Source organism: Triturus cristatus, chromosome 3_1 (genome assembly GCF_964204655.1).
Source record: "Triturus cristatus chromosome 3_1, aTriCri1.1, whole genome shotgun sequence".
Classification (NCBI taxonomy): Eukaryota; Metazoa; Chordata; class Amphibia; order Caudata; family Salamandridae; genus Triturus; species Triturus cristatus.
The window spans coordinates 495,287,329-495,302,688 of NC_140583.1; the positions used below are offsets into that span (position 1 = coordinate 495,287,329).

At 52.0% G+C, this 15,360-nt stretch overlaps 1 protein-coding gene across 1 annotated transcript in view; it reads left to right on the plus strand.

The window, feature by feature from the left end:
* The window catches only part of LOC146860461 (peptidyl-prolyl cis-trans isomerase FKBP8-like), a 262,434-nt gene that overhangs the window by 216,584 nt on the left and 30,490 nt on the right, over window positions 1-15,360 (plus strand). The gene's annotated exons all lie outside the window — the stretch shown is intronic.

The following is a 15,360-nucleotide window of genomic DNA, read 5'->3' on the forward strand; positions in this document are numbered from 1 at the left end:
CACCCTGCACAACCTGCACGTATCAGACAACATTTGAGGGGGTGGGAGGGGTGGTTGGGTGTCAGGCGTGGCCATGGGGCCATCAAGGAAGAGCAACTGGACACACTCATGGGGTTTGGCGTGATTTGCAACTAGGGTCAGTCTTACTATAGCTTTACCACCTGGGCCAAGTACAACCTTTTCTGCACATGACTCTCAGTAGGAGTGGGCACCACTAGTCCGAAGAGTCTCATGGAAGTAGTGTGGGGGCAGGGACTCTGACCTCAATACACAGACACAATAACATACTTTCCAGCACAATGCTAGTCTCATTTAAAACAACTGACACTGAACAGCAAGGCAACTATGTTTAACAAGCATTGGCATAGCCAATAGGTCTCGCCTTTGTGACCTTATAAGTGTTTAGTTATCCAGCACAATATCCTTGGTGCAACAATATCAAGTGGTGCATGGCTAAATACTTATAAGGTCCCGAAGGCGAGACCTATTGGCTATGCCAATGCTTGTTCTGTTTCCAAACACTGCTGGGTAGATAAAATCCTAATCTAAACTTCGCCCCCTTGCCTGCTTCTAAATAAAGGCCACTTGTTTTGTTTCCTCTTTCTCACGAGACGGCTTTGCCTGTGAGCCAGGGTCTCTCTCCCCCACTCTCTCTTTCCTTTACTCTCTGTTATTGCTGTCTCGCTCTTTTTTTCATATGAAACTCCTTCCTCCCACTTCTTTGCCCCATATGACAGGGCCCCATACAGAGTCCTTGAGAGGAGAAATTGACGGGGCACTGGCTACGGTAGTATCCAGCAGGGGTTACATGACTGGTGGTTGTGAGGCATCAAGAACATTCCATGTGATCCTTTGGCCATACCACCAGCCTCGGATTGGCAAGGCGGGCAACCGGGCATCGGCCAATGGGCCTTTGGCTGATGCCAGTTGGTGGGCCGGTTTTTTGGTCTCCTAAGTACTCCACCCCTGGTGCACAGTGTGAAAAGCTGCTATTACAGCCTTAACAAACATGACCCCATGCACCTGAAGTCAGGCCAGTGGGCTAATGTCAGAGGCAGGATGACAATGGACTGCTCCGCTCAGACTGTCGCATCATGAGGTGTGCCTGCCTTCCCCCCAGGTGTGACAGAGTCTGCAATGAGCTGCTGATGGGAAGCCATTAGCACTTACTTTGCAGGGGACTGCAGCAGGGGAAAGGACTGGAGCATCGGGTTGTGACGGTTAGTGAGGGCCAGCGAGGGAGCTCCCCAGTATATTTTTGTCCTCCTCCTTTCCATGCAAGCAGCAGAGATACATTAATCTCGGCTGCTTTCCTCTGTCTGCCAGATAACAATTACTGCAGTCAACAGGGACAGGGTGTGGCCTTAGTTGACTTTGACTATGGGAAACCAGGTTCAAGTCCCAGCATTAGTTCGACATTCTGTGATTCTGGGCAAATCACTTAATCTACATGAACCTAAAAAAAAAAGAATATAACCCTCTGTAATATTATCTGGTCCTCACGTAAGGTGCTCCAATGCCTCTAGGCCAAGCTCATTCTATATAAATCAGCATGTAAGGAAAGTGACATTATTTTTTGTTTAATTTTGCATTTACACACTAGCATTATTTCCTTTCTCAGAACATACACTTGATGCTAGCGGCAAATAAAGCAAAAAACACAGATCGACCTTTTCACCAGTCTCTAGACATTGGAGGGCCTCTCTTAAGTACTGCAAAAAATAAAATGAATATCATTAAAAAAATGAGTGTGAAAGACAGTTTTGGTCTGTGCCATATTCCCAGTGAACATTAATCAAAACATCCACAGCAAACGTATGGATACAAAACACAAATAAAATGAGTTCCTAGTATTTGTTTTATAATTCTGTGCTTCTAAAGTATATTTTTTTATTGTAATGTAAATTTCCTATTTAAATACTGGTCCTATAAGGTTAAAAATACTTTTATTACTGCAACTGTTTGTCATCATTTAGCTCCATTATCCTAACTAAGCAGTGTATCTGATAGAGACTATTAGCCGCAGATTCCTTCACGTAGAATTATCCCCATTCGTGAGACTGGATCCGGAAACTTTTTTGCCACAGCATCCCTGCGTGCCGGGGGCGGGGCGACATCACGCGACTCCGCCCAGGCGTCGTCCACGTACGTGACATCAGCGAGGTCACATAAGACCCGCCCCGGCGCGCCTACATCAGTTTTTTCCTTTTCCGCGTGCAACGCGGATCCGATCCTTGCTACGGGCCTGTTAGGACCCCCTTTTTCTTCCATTTCTTTTTGGTGGAACAGTGTGCGAATGCCTTCAGGCTTCAAAACTTGCACGTTTTGTGGGCATCTTATGTCGGCGACGGACCCTCACCTCATTTGTATGTGGTGTTTTCACCACAGATTGTGCGGCGTGCCAACAGTTGAAGCCGAAGTCGTGGCGGGAGCGCCGGATGAAACTTCTCTCGTCGCATTTCTCCAGGTCGACGTCCTTCCCTCGGTATGCTTCGGCGAACGACTTCAGATACGGCCGTGGTCGTCGTCCTCGCCCTTCTCCGATGTCACGTGAGCATCGTTCCCCAGTTGGTAAGTGTCGCAGTTTGTCCTGGGGGGCTGGTTTCCGGCCTTCCGGGAGCGTGGACAATCCGCGGGTGATGTGGCCCGCGTGTCATCCTATCCACCGTTTCCCGGTGTTGCGGCGTCGAGAGTCCAAAAGGCGGCTTTGCAGGCCTCGCTGGTGTCTCCTCCTCCTTCCCCTCCTGGGGCGTCGGCGGATCCCTCACCTTGCACAGGGCCCTCCGCAGCGCCGCCGGTGTCTCCGGCCCCGGCGCAGACTGGTTCAGATCCAGGCTTGGATGTGGTGCTGTTGGGGAGCAGCTCCTCTGGGGCACCTCCTTCAGGCCACTGCATCTCTGCCTCACCGCAAACTCCCGCGGGAGTCCCTGTGGTGTCGTGGGAGGTCCCCGGGGCTCGGGTCGCATCCCCGAGCCCCTCTCGGTCTTTTGACAAGGTGGTCCTGTCTAAGGCCGAGGTGACACTGCTACGGCGCCGGCAGCAGCTGGACTGTGCGGAGCCACAGGGGTCGGTGGACCCTCCTCGTCCCGCTCTGGGTCGAGGCCGAGGGAGGACCCCTCGTCCCTCTCTGGGCCCCTCTCATCCCTCCCCACAGGCGGCTGCCTCGTCGGAGGGCGAGTCGGAGGTTGAACCGTCCCTAGCACCGCCACATGGGTTGCCGAGCGATCTTCGCCTCATTCTGTGCCGCGGCTGGTGGAGGGCTTCATGTGACTACCCAGGCCCGTTTCGTTCCCCCACACAGGGGGCTGCCTCGGCGGGGGTCAGGTCGGCATCATTCCGGCGCCGACCCGGAGCCGGTGCGGCTCCAGCTCTACTCCGGTCTCCGCTCCGGTCTCCGGTGCGGGGTGACTTGGAGGTCCCTTGTCCAGTGACGCCGGATGGTGCCGATGTCCTGCCTCAAGCAGCGGACTCTACGGCTCCAAGCAGGAGTTGTACCACGAATTCGTATTCGGACGCTCCTTCTTCTCCGGAGGCAGGCTGTATCTTGGTGTCGTCCTCCCCGGAGACTGGTCGCCGTGTGGTGTCTTTCTCACCGGCATCGAAGGGCGCCTCCCTGCCTTTCCTGAGGCAGAGGTGTTCGTCGGAAGAGCAGCAGGTCCCTCATTCTTCGGCCCCTTCTGACTTCCAGGTCTGGCCCTTGCCCGTCCCACCTGGCATCAGGGACGCCGCCTTAGTTTGCAGCCATCGCCCACGGAGGAGCTGCTTTCTCCACCGCGGGGCCCTATGGAGGCGGGTGCGGCCTGCGCCCATGCGGTGTCCACGGCTGTGGGCATCCTGCGCATGGGTGATCCAGTGGCTCACTTTCCGGCGGGCCATCTATTGGAGGTCCTCCACCAGGGCTCTGGTGGGAGGGAAGTCTTACTTCCCATTGAAGGTTTGCTCCTTTCTTCATTGACGGGGGCTTGGAGGCGTCCTGCCTCAGGGGACCCGGTGCCTCAGCATCTTCTGCACCGGCACCTCCCGGCGCCGCGTGACCCGGCGTGTTTTTCCCTTCACCCCTCAGCTGCCAGCCCCCTTTTGCGGACTGCTTTACCCTTCCTGCCGCCACTATTGACTCCACCATCCCGAGAGGCCCGCTGGCTGGACTCTTGGGGGCGCAACATGTTCACCTCGACCAGCGCAGTCCTGCGGGCCCTTAACACCTTGTGTGTGCTGGGTAGGGCCTCCTCCTGTTAGTGGGACTTGGCTGAGTTTCTGGGATCTGCAGCGTCCCAGGAGTCTGGTCAGGTGGACTTACGGCATCATGTGTTGGATGGCCGGAGGCTTGCAGCGTTTATTCTCCGCTCTGCTCTGAACATCTCAGAGGTGCTGGGCCGGGCCATGCCTTCCTCAGTCGGTCTCCGTCGCCATGCTTGGCTTCGGGACAGAGTATTCCCTGAGAATATTTGGGAGCGACTCATTGACCTTCCGTTTGATGGCAGCCTGTTGTTCCATGCCCTGGCCGGCTCCGCCATCCAAAGGCTCTTGGCGGGGCTCCGTCCTCCTCCGCCTTATCCTCTTCCTCCTCTGTCCCCTCCTCAGTGACTTCTGAGTTGGGTTGATTCTGGGCCTTCTTAGGCCGGTTGTTCTGGCTGTGGAGTGTGTTTTCTGGCCGTTTACGTCCTTCCTTGGGACTTTGGAATTGTTGGCTGCTGGACGGCCCTTGTGTTGATTGTGTGTGAGTTCTGCAGGAGTTGTTGCGTGGACTTGGCCCTGAGATTGGGCCTTCTGCCTTGCTTAGGCTGCTTATCACGCCTTCAGTGGGGGTGTTTTTTTCCCCGTGGCTCTTTTGTTTTTCCTCTGCTGCGGAAGTTCTTCCAAAGAGGGTTCCCATATCTTGGGATTTAACATACCCTATGTGGGGTAGTGGTAGCTGTCATATAGCTTGCGCTCTGCTAGAGGGTTCTGGTCGCCTTCGGGGGCCTGTTCTCCTTAGCTTTTAGGTAGGTTGCTTTTGCTTCCTGAGGTCCTGTGCGCGGCCACTCGTAGTGGTGTGCCCGGGCATCTCCTCCTCTCCCTGCTCCTGTCCTGAGGTCTGGAATGATCCTGTGTTCTCCCTTGCCAGGCGTCGCCTACTCGGCTTTCCTGGGGCCTCGGGCTGTTCTTCTTGCTTCTGGCAGCTTTGACAACCGGCGCTGTTCTGGCTGGCAGGCTGCTCTCCATCTGGAGTGGGTTCGCCTTCTTTTCCCTCATTTCCTTGGGCCCTCTAGGCTTCTTCTTCTTCTTCCGCTTTTCCTGTCTTGGCATTGGGCAGAAGCTATGTTGCCTTGTGGGGGAGTGTGGTGCTTCGTCCTCTCCGTCCTTGCATTTGGTTCCTCTGCTGTGAATGCACGAGCCTCTTCAGCCTTCTTTCCCTCCTACATCCCCTTGTGGTCAGTGGGGTTCTGCTTGTGGGGGTTCCCTTTGTCTAGCAGGGGCGAGGTTCTACCTGGTCCACAGATCTGGTCCCCTGTGGGGCCCTCTGTTCTGCAATGGCTGGTGGGGTCCTTTCGCAGACCCTCCTTCCAAGGGGGTATGGCTAGGGTATCTATTCTACGTGAAGGAATCTGCGGCTAGTAGTCTCTATCAGATGTACGAGTTACTTACCTTCGGTAATGATGTATCTGGTAGAGACAATTCTAGCCACAGATTCCTTCACGGCCCACCCTTCCTCCCTATTCTGCGAGGACCCTTGTGTTGGTCTTCGGTACTCGCCTCCCGGTGGGGGGCTGTGTCTCCTGTGAGTGCCTTCCTTGTTCTTGATGGGTGGCTCCGTCTGGGGGCGATTCATTCCTCCTTTGTTCCTTTGGAGGATGGGATTCCGGTGCTCCGGTGCCCTGCTGCTCTGGCTACCCCAGGTTTGGGGGGGATTGCTTTCTATCCCTGTCCTCCCTTCTCTCCCTTCCTTCCATTGCCATCTTCTGATTAAGGGTCATCTGGCCTTGTCTTGCCCTTGCCCTTTGTGGGTGGTTTCCCTCTAGGTTGGGGTGACTTGGAGGTTTGTTGTCCCTGTCTGTCTTGGGACTGGTCCCATTCCTTGCTCAGGATGGGGGGGGTGGGTTTACTACGTGTGCCGTGACTTTTACGCATGTTCTTTGCCTCCGGGGCACAGGGATGGGAGGTTGTCTATATGCTTGCAGGGTGACTGCACAGGTTTCTGCTTGTTCTTGTTCTTCTTCTTCTTCATTCCCTGCCCTTGGGTTGTGCGGTGTTGGCACTACTCTGGTGGTGTTGTTAGTCACCGTTTCTTTCCAATTTTTCTGTTCTTCGCACACTATTCCCATGCTTCCACAGTTTTTTATCTGGTGGTTCCGTGTTGTGGTGCGGAAACGTTCTCCGAAGAAAACCGATGTAGGCGCGCCGGAGTGGGTCTTATGTGACCTCACTTACGTCACGTACGCGGACGACGCCTGGGCGGAGTCGCGTAATGTCGCCCCTGGCGCGCAGGGATGCTGTGGCAAAAAAGTTTCCGGGTCCTGTCTCACACCTGGCAATAATTCTTCATGAAGGAATCTGCGGCTAGAATCGTCTCTACCAGATACATTGTTACCGGAGGTAAGTAACTCGTACATTACGAAAGATTGCGATGTGCAAATGTGGGCCACTTTTATTTTGGCTGCCCGGGCCGAATTGCGGCCTCAAACCATCCCTGCATACAGCATGCCAATCCAAAAGGAGTTTAAAGCAAGCCTAGAACCAGCAGCTCAGCTGCAGATCTGTAAGCAAACACCATTAGCCATTCTTGAAGACTAGACATTCACCATGGAAGATCAAGTAGCACCGAATATGCCCTGCAATTGCGGTACTTTCGGGTCTCCATAGGAATGGCAATGTGATGGACCAGGCCACACACTGTTTATGTTTTCTTTTTATGGGCTGGAAAAGTAATCAAGACCACTGCAGGTAGGTGTTTTTTGGTTGTGTACCTTAATGCTTTATATTGGGATATTGTTAAGTAAAGAGCAATTACTCATGGGGGGCGTCACGTGACTCTGATGTGCTGAGACTCAGACTGCAGAGCCCCCAGTGGGGCTGTCTCACCCCGTCCTATCCAGGTTATTGTTGGGAAGGTTGACACAGCGTCTGGTGCACCTGCCCTCACCCCAGAAAGACACAGAGGGTTCAAACCTGTGTTCCCCGGCCTGCACTGCCAAGCCACTTACAAGATGGCGGTGCCCGGGCTCAGCAGCCACTGGGGTGCAGCCTGAAGAACCTGGTGCAGCCGCAAGCGGTCCTACCGAGGTGCATTTGAGGTGGGGAAAAGAGCAGTTCTCAACTCTTGCTCGACAGACTGCGCCCCACGGAGCAATCAGCGGGGCCCCTTGAAGGCAATTTAAAAGAGGAGCAGGCAGCACTGGAGCACTGGTGAGCAGCAGCAATCCCCTGGTTTGCTGTGAGTCACACACGCTGCTAGACAGCTTGCACCAACTGCTGCTTCTCTCGGACCCGTGGCCGTGAGATTTTTGGGCCACCTTACTGTAGTGGTGAACTTGGGATAGGAGCCCCGATAGTGCTGTAGTGACCTACTGCCTGACTACTACTTAAATCAGGGACGCCTATGGGACTTGGGAGAGGGGGGTCTCTTGTTACCCCATTGATGGCCTGCGAAATACCTTTTGGGGCTGGAGGATGCGGAACGCCTCCGACCCTATTGCAGTGACGAAGCAGACTTATCTGTGCAGCTAGTGAGGGTGCTGTGCTGTACTGCCTGCCTGGTGACTGTGCCTGGGGCTTATTGTGAGCTACCTGAGATTTATGCTGTCCCTGAGGACCACTGGGCCATCCTTTTACATTGAGAGCGGGGCTGCCACCTGCTATATGTGAGGGGGACCAGGCTCTGGGACATTGTTAACTTGCCCTCTACCTATGACTGTTGCTGCTTTGTCCTTGGGTGCTCTTGCACCTCCTGTGTGACATGGTGGCGTACTCATGGGGTCTCCTCCCGGGAGATCCCCCAGTAAGACTTTGCTGTACAGTGTTTGTCCTCCTGATACATAAGGCAGAGATTTGGTGTGCACACTGCACACCATCCTGCTGCGACCATGCAGCGCCAGAACCGCTGGAAAGAAGTGCCCCCAGGGCTGGCAGTGGTGACAGCCTCGCAGTTGAAAGGGACATGGGCCTCTCTTGGGATACGTTGGCAGTACCAAAAGATAAACAGGACTCCACACCCTTGGCCATCAGGGACATGAATGAGATGCTTGAGCACAAGATGGACCCTGTGGTATAGGATTTGGGCTTTCTCTGCACGGACCAACGTAAGCTGGCTGAGCGGATCGTGGGCCATGTAGTTCAAACTGCAGGAGATTGTCCCACCAACTGGAGATTTAAAGAATCAACTGGCGGAGGTGCTGGACTAAGTCTGGATCCTGGAGGCCCAGGCAGAAGACTCTGAGGAGCGTGCTTGCTTGCATGAATAATATTCAAGTTGTGTGACTCTCTGAGCATGTTGATGGGATGGACATGATGGCACTTCTGGGGGAGTGGCTCAAGTGAGTGGTGGCCCCACAGGTTCTGTCCCCTTCCTTTGCTCTGGAGCATGGAACATAGGGTGCTAAGCGGGTGGGGCCGCCAGAACAACAGTTGCGCACTTCCTCCATCTTCAGGATCATAATCACATCCTGAAATGTGCCAGGGAGCTTGGTGTGTTGAACATTGACAACAATAAACTTATGATTTTCCCTGGCATTTCCCTGGCAGTTCAGAGGCCAAGCGTAAGCTTCATCACTTGGGAATCAAAAATGCCATGTTGTACCCTGGCAGACTTCGAGTAGCCACTGCCATAGGGACTCATTTTTCTCTGACCCTCCGGAGGTCTAGGACTGGCTGAAGCTACAACCACCAGCTGGTAGTGAGCGACATCCCTGAACATTCCCCCATGACAAATGCTTGCAAGACAGCAGACCTGCAGCAGTCTAAGTGTAGCTGGATCATCAGGATGCTGTGGACGCGACTGCCAAGCTCACAGCACTGGACTCTGCAAAACTGTCCTCACCATCGAGGGAATATGCAGGAGCCACAGACTCAGGACACCGGCCATAGTTGGGATTTGCTGCACGTCACGCCGCAGACTGCTGACAAACTGGCATGGTGGTATGTTGGGTTTCGGGGGTGAACCTGTCTTTCCTGTTCAGACTATACCTAACGGGCTTCCAGATGCGAGCATACGATGGGGATATATGTTCTATGCTGAGTATCTGATCAAATGGTGTCCGCAGCTTGAATAATATGACTAAACGCTACAAAGTCCTGGCATATCTAAAGCGGCGGGAGGTCCATCTAGCGATACTGCAGTAAACTCAATTAACTACACAGGTGGGAGTGGCCCAATGTAAATGGTGGTGAGGCCTTGGTGTCTACACTACATTCTCGCCCTTTGCTAGGGGGACACTCATCTGGGTGGAACCGGGAATTGCCTTTCAGGTCACTAGTGAGAAAGTGGATGTGGAGGGGAGGTACTATATTGTGACGGGCCTATTGATGAGTCGGGATACCTCCATTGTCAATATAACCAGGCTGTGTTCTTTGATGCTTTGTCCCGTATGCTAGCTCCCCTAATGACCCAGACCGTTATCGTCAGAGGCAACTTTAATTGTGTAGCTGATGAAGACTGGGATAGATCGCATCCCCCACTGCAAGACTCCCCCACTGTCAGCCTGTTCAGGAAAGGCTCCGACTAGCAGCAACACAGGTGCTCATAGATGGATGCCACCATCTCCACCACGCTGCATGTTCATCTAGAAACTTTATATGCCCTCCCGATATGCTAGGTGCAATCTCTGGTGTGGAGTACTTGTCTAGGGCCATCTCTGATCATAACCCCCTTCATTATCCCTGCAATGGGGAGGCACACTTACTTGTCTCCCTAGATGGCCCCTTTAGACCGCCAGTTTGTAAGACCAGGTGTATCTGGAAACCATTCGGAAGGAGATCCAACATTATTTTGCAGAAAATACATGCTCAGCGTCTTTGGCGCTTGAGGAATAGGAGGCCTTTAAGGTCATCAACAGGGGCCAATGTATATCGCAGTCAGCTGGAGCCCGCCAGATCCTACTGTCGGAGATCACTACACATGAGCAATCGCTCTGAGTGTTAAAGCGACAATGGCTTGAGCGCCCGGACCTCCAGCAGGCCTTGCTGGAGGCTGAGGAAAAGGTGGCAGAACATGTGGAGCATCTCCGCTGTTTTGACTACCGCAAATATACGATTTGCGCACATGATGAGAGAGATAAGACTGGTTCACTACTGGTGTGGCTGGCCAACCCTGCCAGGCATGGAACTCTGATCCTAGAATTAGATACGACTGCGCAGGACTGGCTCTATAGGCAGGATGACATTAGTCATGCCTTTGCCGCTTACTATGCCAGGCTATATGCCAGCGATGGCAAGATTCAGAGACCCTATCTTCAGACTTGTCTGGAGAACCTCCAGCTGTGCTACCTTCTGCGAGACGATGCTGATAACTTGGGTAGAGAGATTTCAGTGTAGCAGATTGGAGTGGAGATACGACGAATGGCTCAGGACAAAAAGTTCCTGGGATGGAGGTGCTCCCCGTGGAGTTTTAAATGGCCTAAATTGATACTTTTATGCCCACCTGGCAACTTTGTTCCATGAGGCATTTGAGACTCGGGTCCTACCCCCCACCCCACACTTTGTGAGAGGCCCTTATTATTTCCCTGCTTAAACCTGGGTAGCTTGCCACTGATGTGACGGCATATATACCGTTATCGATAGTGAATGTCGATTACAAGATCCTCAGTGGCATCTTGGCTCACCGATTGCTGCCGCATATGCTGGACTTGATCCACACTGATCAATCGGGGTTCATCCTTGGCATAATATATCTGTTAACATCCAGAGATTGCTGGCTAGCTTGACGGATGGCCCCCTCCTCCCGAGTACGCTGGCTGCTTGTTTGTTGACATTAAAAGGACTTTCGATAGCCAAGACTGGGACTATCTCAAAGCCGTCATGCTCCAGATGGGATTGGGGTATTGTTTTGTGGAGTGGACTAGCTTGCTATATGTGTCTCCTACTCCGTGGGTCCGCATGGGATGTCTCGGAGTAAGTGGAGAGGGGTACTCAGCAAGGTTGCCCGCTGTCCCGGCTGCTCTTCGCTATTGCGGTGGAGCCGCTGGCATCCACGCCCTGAACAGGTGTGCTGTACGCTGGCATTCAGTTTCATGGATTTACTCATTATATTTCCCTGTATGCCGATTGTTTTGTTCTCTTTCTGTGGGACTTGCCTGCAGACCCTGAGAGGGCAGTGCGCCTTCTAACGGAGTTCAGGGAGGCTTCTGGCCTGCATGTCAACTGGTTCAAGACCAGCTTATTCTCAGCTTGAGGAGGACCTGTGCGATCCACAGAATGTGTGCAGCATGCGCTGAGAACAGGGAGTAGTGCAGTACCGGGGGATTCGCGTGCATTGTACTGCCACTGAACTACTAGAGGGTGGTAGCAGCGGTGGTGGCATTTCGTGCTAGTGTGGGATTCCGGCAGTCGGGTCTCATCTCAGTGGCTGGCCGCATAGCAATAGCTAAAATGGTCACATGTCCCCGCCTGGTTAATTTCTTTAGTGTACTTCCAGTGCTTATACCTCAGGGGGACCAGTCCTGAGTGACTTCATTTGGAACAGGGGATGCCGGTGAGTCGCACTGGCCAAACTGCAGCATGCATCAGTGGATGGGAGGATGAGTGCCCCTGACTTTGAGTCTTATTACCTGGCAGCTCAGCTGCAGGGGTGTATGGGGTGGCTTCGGGGGCTGGTGGGAGTGGAGGTGATGTGCCTTCCGAACGTGCCTGACCGAGCTCTACCCTGGACTCTGTTACCTGACCCAAAAGGGACATCTATTGCAGGTCGGCAGGACCTACTGGTACTGTGGCACTGTGGGCTCCAGGCGCTCCCCATTTCCTGGATCTGACACTTAAGGCACTGCTTACGTGAGTCAGGGGGATTGAGCGCTGGTGCCTGCAAGACTCGGTGGCAGCAGGCGTAGATACGGTGGGTGTGCTTTATGCAGACAGAGTGTTGCGCACCCTTGAGAACCACCGGGAGGACTTTGACCTCCCAGCGGTACCATTTCTGCTCCATGTGGCTCTGACTGCGGGGGTGCAAGGATTTTGATGACAGCAGGATTCTGAACCCCCAACACATTGTGGCAGTCAATTTCTTTGTGACGCTACTGCCACTCTGCGGCTTGTGACGTGGCTATATGGGGCGCTACGAATTACATGGTATTACCTCTCGCTCACCTCAGTGAGAGGTGCAAGGCTGATTTGGGGTTCTCCCTTGACAGATAGTAACTGGCTCAAAACGTTTGAGGCTGCCCCCGGGTGTCCCGCAATGCCCGTTTCAAACTCATTCACTATTGCATTCTCCATCAGGCATATCTTACCCACCAAAAACGGAACGCCTTCTTCCCGCTTACAATGCATGAATGTTCTCGGAGCAATGCGCAAGACAGGGGCCTAATCCACATACTATGGAACTGTGTCCACCTGACCTCTTATTGGTCTGAGGTGCAGCTCTCACTGGACGAGGTTACAGAGTGCACACTGGACCTCTCCCGTAGACTGGGAATATTGGGCATCTTTCCCTGGCTAAATATATAGTAAATTCCAGGTTCATTGATCTGGCCTTATAATAATAATATAGTGATGCAGTGGAAAGATGTTGCTGGCCCGAGAGTAGAGCACTGAAGGGATGACCTGCTTGGGTGGGTGGGTTGGGAGGGGAGCACATTGCTAAGGGAGGTGCACCAGGGTAGGGGACCCATGAATTTTGTACGAGCTTGGGAAGCGTTGTCAGAGATGTTGAGGGCAGAAGAGGACAGGGAAGAAGATGGAGACTCAAACTAGGTGCCCTATGCTCTAGCCAGGGGCAATCTACGACTGCAGGAGGCCACCAGGCGGTGACAGTTAGCCACAGCGGGCCCCCCCAGTTGTCGCCCGTAACTCATGCTAAGGAATAGAGAGCTGCCCTGCGTGGTGCCCCCACCCGATCAGACAGTTGGTCTCCTCTGCCCACAAGCCCCGGCGCAGCACATGGAATAGAGTAGGAGGGAGATGGGTACTGCACGACTCAGGGAGAGAGGGGGTGTTTGATTGTTCTGCATGGCCAAGGGCCTTCCACCAATTGTAAAGATCTGGTTAGCACTGACTGTGCAACTAGGGTGGAGAAATATTGGTGGGTACTGTACTGTACTCCAGGTGATATAATGTAGGGTGGAGTAGTCCCCCCTTGATGTAAGATACACTCTACCCACTCTAGTGTATTAGTTGTGGATTGTCAATGTTTCAATAAAGTCTGTTCGCAAAAAAGAGCAACTACTTATTCACTAAGTCTTGAATGGGAGCTGCTCCAACATGAAGCATGTCCATCATCTCAATTCTTTCCTAATCCCTCTAATATCTGAAGATGTGCAGGTGGAAACAAAGGAGGTGACATGCAAATGCATCCCCAAGAAACGGTAGGAGAAATATTGCTTTGCATTTTGGCAAAACTGAGGTTTCCTGTAAGCAGAAGCTCCTTTCCTTCTTTGGAGATGTTCCTACAGTACCAGTAACAACCCATCCATCTCACAGCTTTGACTCTGTAGAGTCATTGGATATCATGTAGAGGTAAGCAGAATTCTAGTCCAGCCTCACATTTCAGTGGCATTACCTTTTGAGGTTAGGAGAATGGGACCTGCACACCTGCACTATTGATTATTTGGCCAAAGACAATTATATTTTCCCTCCTTGTGTGCAATCTTGACACTCTAATTCCAAATAAGGAACTCTAGTGACTGACTCAGTTATCTGTATCAGTTATGATGTGCGAGAATGCACAGATCGTAGATGCAGAAAATGTATCCAGAGTATTGAGTCAGGCTATGCTGTCAATTAAACTCTGAAAACAGATTTCCACTGAACTTTACAGGAAGATTCTCTCTTGCAAATATTATCATCCACCTTTGTTTTCCTGGTCATGTAATTATTTAAGAGTTTAAAGCATCTACTTGGCCTTCTATTGCAATGGAGATCCAGCATAGAAGCTGTGGCTTCAATACTCAGAGGGAGGACTGAAAGTTCCATGTTTTGAATCCAGGGACACTTACTACAACGCGTGGCGCTATAGTTCAAAGCAGAACTATTTACGTGGGTGGATGAGTTTATAAAGCTTAACCTGGGTGGTAAAAGATGATTAATTTGTAATGTCAACAGATAATCTCAAACCACTGTCTGCAATGATACACACAATACAGGAATTCTCTCAAACCTTTAGGGGTGTCGTTTCCAGGGAGGTTAAAATCACTAAGTTTCATATTGTTACAATGTTAGACTGAGGCCGAAGAGATTAATGAATAAAAGTCAGCAATGAAGTGTTTGCTGTATTTGGGATGGGATGGGATGAGCCGAAATGTACTGAAGAATCAGGCGGGTGAACTCGTAACCTGGATGGAGATCCTGTGAATGATGCCAAGACTACCCATCGTTCAGCATGTGCGTAGCTGGAGAGTAATTGTATAAATGCCAGGTAGAATTCCATGTTGGAGTGTGGCACGTCTCTGTGATAAGGAGAATATCTAAGTTATCATGGGTTATCAGGTCAGCCATGCCAGAGCATTGATAATGATCAGATTCTTAGGAGGGTCAAGGTAAGTATAGGGGTGATGAGTGGAGAATAGTGGTAGGATAGGTAAGAAGGGGAAGAAGACACACCAAGACGTATTTACTCTGTAGATCAAAGAGTATGGCCCATAGCCCTACCAAGCACAAAGAGGGAGTTGCAGTAAGAGCTGCCAGTTGCAGCTGTGCTACAGTGCCCTGGGTGTATCTTAGCGGATGCATCTGCTCCAGTACGGTGACACAAGAGGAAAGAGTAGAAGGGCTCCAATGGTTAAGATAAGAATGGACTCCTCCAATTCACAAAACATCACTGCAAAGTCTTTCCTGGAGGCAAGTGTAAGAGTGGGGGCGCCTTTGAAGCAGGATTATGCTGAAGTGACATGCGCAGGCCACAAGTAGCTCAAAATGGCATTCTCAACAGTCACCTGATCCAATGAACTAACTGAACTAACCCTGATAACAATTTCAAAGGATTCCCAAGTGCCTTACGGGGAGCTCAACTGACCTCTGAACAAAGGAAGGAAGGAAGGGTTAGACAGAAATGGTATGGAACAGTGCGCATCTTCACTGTATCCTGCTGAAATGAATAAAATAGTAGAGAGGCTCAGCTGCAACATTATAATAATAATCCACATTTGTAAAGCACGAACAATCACCTGTAAGGGTCTCTAGGCGCTGGGGGCCATCAGGAAGATTAAGCAAGCTATTGCCCTGAGTCACATGGTGCTGGGC